The sequence below is a fragment of the Xenopus tropicalis genome, chromosome 5 (genome assembly GCF_000004195.4).
Source record: "Xenopus tropicalis strain Nigerian chromosome 5, UCB_Xtro_10.0, whole genome shotgun sequence".
Taxonomy (NCBI): domain Eukaryota; kingdom Metazoa; phylum Chordata; class Amphibia; order Anura; family Pipidae; genus Xenopus; species Xenopus tropicalis.
In genome coordinates this window covers 82,308,913-82,315,639 of record NC_030681.2, presented here as the reverse complement: position 1 = coordinate 82,315,639, position 6,727 = coordinate 82,308,913, and positions in this window count along the sequence as shown.

The window sequence follows — 6,727 nt, the reverse complement described above, 5'->3', positions numbered from 1 at the left end:
AGTTGCAAATTGTCCATATGTGGAGCTGGTCATGTTATGATCACCTTCATAGATATGTGAAGCAACAGAGGGCGGATTGGGGTGGCGTCAGTGGGGGGCACAATTGTGCCTGGCGCATCTGCCTTTAGCACAGGTCCCCCATGGCCCTTTACTTCACTCTAGGGGTATGCTAGAGGAAAGTAGAGGGTCACACTGACATTTAAGGCTTGTGCTATGGTCATGTGGATGATGACAGTGCACAAGTCGACACTGCATAAGACTATTGCTGGAGGTGCGGCACGCTGTGTGACCACGCAGATAGTGCTATGCCTGTTTTGCTTTGTCTTCTTTTTAACAAATGACCCAAGTGTAGTGAAGACTTTTGACTTTAGTGCATTTAATATTGAGATGTGTAGAGTTTGCTTGTGACTTTTAGATCATTTTGTCTTTTGACCCCAGCCATGAGGGTCATTAGGGGACTGTTTGCAGGTGACATGAATTGTGCAAGACTTTGATACTATTCTTCTCTCCATGGGGGTCATTTGTTAAGATGCAGTGTCAGTATAGTTGCAAATTGTCCATATGTGGAGCTGGTCATGTTATGATCACCTTCATAGATATGTGAAGCAACAGAGGGCGGATTGGGGTGGCGTCAGTGGGGGGCACAATTGTGCCTGGCGCATCTGCCTTTAGCACAGGTCCCCCATGGCCCTTTACTTCACTCTAGGGGTATGCTAGAGGAAAGTAGAGGGTCACACTGACATTTAAGGCTTGTGCTATGGTCATGTGGATGATGACAGTGCACAAGTCGACACTGCATAAGACTATTGCTGGAGGTGCGGCACGCTGTGTGACCACGCAGATAGTGCTATGCCTGTTTTGCTTTGTCTTCTTTTTAACAAATGACCCAAGTGTAGTGAAGACTTTTGACTTTAGTGCATTTAATATTGAGATGTGTAGAGTTTGCTTGTGACTTTTAGATCATTTTGTCTTTTGACCCCAGCCATGAGGGTCATTAGGGGACTGTTTGCAGGTGACATGAATTGTGCAAGACTTTGATACTATTCTTCTCTCCATGGGGGTCATTTGTTAAGATGCAGTGTCAGTATAGTTGCAAATTGTCCATATGTGGAGCTGGTCATGTTATGATCACCTTCATAGATATGTGAAGCAACAGAGGGCGGATTGGGGTGGCGTCAGTGGGGGGCACAATTGTGCCTGGCGCATCTGCCTTTAGCACAGGTCCCCCATGGCCCTTTACTTCACTCTAGGGGTATGCTAGAGGAAAGTAGAGGGTCACACTGACATTTAAGGCTTGTGCTATGGTCATGTGGATGATGACAGTGCACAAGTCGACACTGCATAAGACTATTGCTGGAGGTGCGGCACGCTGTGTGACCACGCAGATAGTGCTATGCCTGTTTTGCTTTGTCTTCTTTTTAACAAATGACCCAAGTGTAGTGAAGACTTTTGACTTTAGTGCATTTAATATTGAGATGTGTAGAGTTTGCTTGTGACTTTTAGATCATTTTGTCTTTTGACCCCAGCCATGAGGGTCATTAGGGGACTGTTTGCAGGTGACATGAATTGTGCAAGACTTTGATACTATTCTTCTCTCCATGGGGGTCATTTGTTAAGATGCAGTGTCAGTATAGTTGCAAATTGTCCATATGTGGAGCTGGTCATGTTATGATCACCTTCATAGATATGTGAAGCAACAGAGGGCGGATTGGGGTGGCGTCAGTGGGGGGCACAATTGTGCCTGGCGCATCTGCCTTTAGCACAGGTCCCCCATGGCCCTTTACTTCACTCTAGGGGTATGCTAGAGGAAAGTAGAGGGTCACACTGACATTTAAGGCTTGTGCTATGGTCATGTGGATGATGACAGTGCACAAGTCGACACTGCATAAGACTATTGCTGGAGGTGCGGCACGCTGTGTGACCACGCAGATAGTGCTATGCCTGTTTTGCTTTGTCTTCTTTTTAACAAATGACCCAAGTGTAGTGAAGACTTTTGACTTTAGTGCATTTAATATTGAGATGTGTAGAGTTTGCTTGTGACTTTTAGATCATTTTGTCTTTTGACCCCAGCCATGAGGGTCATTAGGGGACTGTTTGCAGGTGACATGAATTGTGCAAGACTTTGATACTATTCTTCTCTCCATGGGGGTCATTTGTTAAGATGCAGTGTCAGTATAGTTGCAAATTGTCCATATGTGGAGCTGGTCATGTTATGATCACCTTCATAGATATGTGAAGCAACAGAGGGCGGATTGGGGTGGCGTCAGTGGGGGCACAATGTGTGCCTGGCGCATCTGCCTTTAGCACAGGTCCCCCATGGCCCTTTACTTCACTCTAGGGGTATGCTAGAGGAAAGTAGAGGGTCACACTGACATTTAAGACTTGTGCTATGGTCATGTGGATGATGACAGTGCACAAGTCGACACTGCATAAGACTATTGCTGGAGGTGCGGCACGCTGTGTGACCACGCAGATAGTGCTATGCCTGTTTTGCTTTGTCTTCTTTTTAACAAATGACCCAAGTGTAGTGAAGACTTTTGACTTTAGTGCATTTAATATTGAGATGTGTAGAGTTTGCTTGTGACTTTTAGATCATTTTGTCTTTTGACCCCAGCCATGAGGGTCATTAGGGGACTGTTTGCAGGTGACATGAATTGTGCAAGACTTTGATACTATTCTTCTCTCCATGGGGGTCATTTGTTAAGATGCAGTGTCAGTATAGTTGCAAATTGTCCATATGTGGAGCTGGTCATGTTATGATCACCTTCATAGATATGTGAAGCAACAGAGGGCGGATTGGGGTGGCGTCAGTGGGGGGCACAATTGTGCCTGGCGCATCTGCCTTTAGCACAGGTCCCCCATGGCCCTTTACTTCACTCTAGGGGTATGCTAGAGGAAAGTAGAGGGTCACACTGACATTTAAGGCTTGTGCTATGGTCATGTGGATGATGACAGTGCACAAGTCGACACTGCATAAGACTATTGCTGGAGGTGCGGCACGCTGTGTGACCACGCAGATAGTGCTATGCCTGTTTTGCTTTGTCTTCTTTTTAACAAATGACCCAAGTGTAGTGAAGACTTTTGACTTTAGTGCATTTAATATTGAGATGTGTAGAGTTTGCTTGTGACTTTTAGATCATTTTGTCTTTTGACCCCAGCCATGAGGGTCATTAGGGGACTGTTTGCAGGTGACATGAATTGTGCAAGACTTTGATACTATTCTTCTCTCCATGGGGGTCATTTGTTAAGATGCAGTGTCAGTATAGTTGCAAATTGTCCATATGTGGAGCTGGTCATGTTATGATCACCTTCATAGATATGTGAAGCAACAGAGGGCGGATTGGGGTGGCGTCAGTGGGGGCACAATTGTGCCTGGCGCATCTGCCTTTAGCACAGGTCCCCCATGGCCCTTTACTTCACTCTAGGGGTATGCTAGAGGAAAGTAGAGGGTCACACTGACATTTAAGGCTTGTGCTATGGTCATGTGGATGATGACAGTGCACAAGTCGACACTGCATAAGACTATTGCTGGAGGTGCGGCACGCTGTGTGACCACGCAGATAGTGCTATGCCTGTTTTGCTTTGTCTTCTTTTTAACAAATGACCCAAGTGTAGTGAAGACTTTTGACTTTAGTGCATTTAATATTGAGATGTGTAGAGTTTGCTTGTGACTTTTAGATCATTTTGTCTTTTGACCCCAGCCATGAGGGTCATTAGGGGACTGTTTGCAGGTGACATGAATTGTGCAAGACTTTGATACTATTCTTCTCTCCATGGGGGTCATTTGTTAAGATGCAGTGTCAGTATAGTTGCAAATTGTCCATATGTGGAGCTGGTCATGTTATGATCACCTTCATAGATATGTGAAGCAACAGAGGGCGGATTGGGGTGGCGTCAGTGGGGGCACAATTGTGCCTGGCGCATCTGCCTTTAGCACAGGTCCCCCATGGCCCTTTACTTCACTCTAGGGGTATGCTAGAGGAAAGTAGAGGGTCACACTGACATTTAAGGCTTGTGCTATGGTCATGTGGATGATGACAGTGCACAAGTCGACACTGCATAAGACTATTGCTGGAGGTGCGGCACGCTGTGTGACCACGCAGATAGTGCTATGCCTGTTTTGCTTTGTCTTCTTTTAACAAATGACCCAAGTGTAGTGAAGACTTTTGACTTTAGTGCATTTAATATTGAGATGTGTAGAGTTTGCTTGTGACTTTTAGATCATTTTGTCTTTTGACCCCAGCCATGAGGGTCATTAGGGGACTGTTTGCAGGTGACATGAATTGTGCAAGACTTTGATACTATTCTTCTCTCCATGGGGGTCATTTGTTAAGATGCAGTGTCAGTATAGTTGCAAATTGTCCATATGTGGAGCTGGTCATGTTATGATCACCTTCATAGATATGTGAAGCAACAGAGGGCGGATTGGGGTGGCGTCAGTGGGGGGCACAATTGTGCCTGGCGCATCTGCCTTTAGCACAGCTCCCCCATGGCCCTTTACTTCACTCTAGGGGTATGCTAGAGGAAAGTAGAGGGTCACACTGACATTTAAGGCTTGTGCTATGGTCATGTGGATGATGACAGTGCACAAGTCGACACTGCATAAGACTATTGCTGGAGGTGCGGCACGCTGTGTGACCACGCAGATAGTGCTATGCCTGTTTTGCTTTGTCTTCTTTTTAACAAATGACCCAAGTGTAGTGAAGACTTTTGACTTTAGTGCATTTAATATTGAGATGTGTAGAGTTTGCTTGTGACTTTTAGATCATTTTGTCTTTTGACCCCAGCCATGAGGGTCATTAGGGGACTGTTTGCAGGTGACATGAATTGTGCAAGACTTTGATACTATTCTTCTCTCCATGGGGGTCATTTGTTAAGATGCAGTGTCAGTATAGTTGCAAATTGTCCATATGTGGAGCTGGTCATGTTATGATCACCTTCATAGATATGTGAAGCAACAGAGGGCGGATTGGGGTGGCGTCAGTGGGGGGCACAATTGTGCCTGGCGCATCTGCCTTTAGCACAGGTCCCCCATGGCCCTTTACTTCACTCTAGGGTATGCTAGAGGAAAGTAGAGGGTCACACTGACATTTAAGGCTTGTGCTATGGTCATGTGGATGATGACAGTGCACAAGTCGACACTGCATAAGACTATTGCTGGAGGTGCGGCACGCTGTGTGACCACGCAGATAGTGCTATGCCTGTTTTGCTTTGTCTTCTTTTTAACAAATGACCCAAGTGTAGTGAAGACTTTTGACTTTAGTGCATTTAATATTTGAGATGTGTAGAGTTTGCTTGTGACTTTTAGATCATTTTGTCTTTTGACCCCAGCCATGAGGGTCATTAGGGGACTGTTTGCAGGTGACATGAATTGTGCAAGACTTTGATACTATTCTTCTCTCCATGGGGGTCATTTGTTAAGATGCAGTGTCAGTATAGTTGCAAATTGTCCATATGTGGAGCTGGTCATGTTATGATCACCTTCATAGATATGTGAAGCAACAGAGGGCGGATTGGGGTGGCGTCAGTGGGGGCACAATTGTGCCTGGCGCATCTGCCTTTAGCACAGGTCCCCCATGGCCCTTTACTTCACTCTAGGGGTATGCTAGAGGAAAGTAGAGGGTCACACTGACATTTTAGGCTTGTGCTATGGTCATGTGGATGATGACAGTGCACAAGTCGACACTGCATAAGACTATTGCTGGAGGTGCGGCACGCTGTGTGACCACGCAGATAGTGCTATGCCTGTTTTGCTTTGTCTTCTTTTAACAAATGACCCAAGTGTAGTGAAGACTTTTGACTTTAGTGCATTTAATATTGAGATGTGTAGAGTTTGCTTGTGACTTTTAGATCATTTTGTCTTTTGACCCCAGCCATGAGGGTCATTAGGGGACTGTTTGCAGGTGACATGAATTGTGCAAGACTTTGATACTATTCTTCTCTCCATGGGGGTCATTTGTTAAGATGCAGTGTCAGTATAGTTGCAAATTGTCCATATGTGGAGCTGGTCATGTTATGATCACCTTCATAGATATGTGAAGCAACAGAGGGCGGATTGGGGGTGGCGTCAGTGGGGGGCACAATTGTGCCTGGCGCATCTGCCTTTAGCACAGGTCCCCCATGGCCCTTTACTTCACTCTAGGGGTATGCTAGAGGAAAGTAGAGGGTCACACTGACATTTAAGGCTTGTGCTATGGTCATGTGGATGATGACAGTGCACAAGTCGACACTGCATAAGACTATTGCTGGAGGTGCGGCACGCTGTGTGACCACGCAGATAGTGCTATGCCTGTTTTGCTTTGTCTTCTTTTTAACAAATGACCCAAGTGTAGTGAAGACTTTTGACTTTAGTGCATTTAATATTGAGATGTGTAGAGTTTGCTTGTGACTTTTTAGATCATTTTGTCTTTTGACCCCAGCCATGAGGGTCATTAGGGACTGTTTGCAGGTGACATGAATTGTTGCAGACTTTGATACTATTCTTCTCTCCATGGGGGTCATTTGTTAAGATGCAGTGTCAGTATAGTTGCAAATTGTCCATATGTGGAGCTGGTCATGTTATGATCACCTTCATAGATATGTGAAGCAACAGAGGGCGGATTGGGGTGGCGTCAGTGGGGGCACAATTGTGCCTGGCGCATCTGCCTTTAGCACAGGTCCCCCATGGCCCTTTACTTCACTCTAGGGGTATGCTAGAGGAAAGTAGAGGGTCACACTGACATTTTAG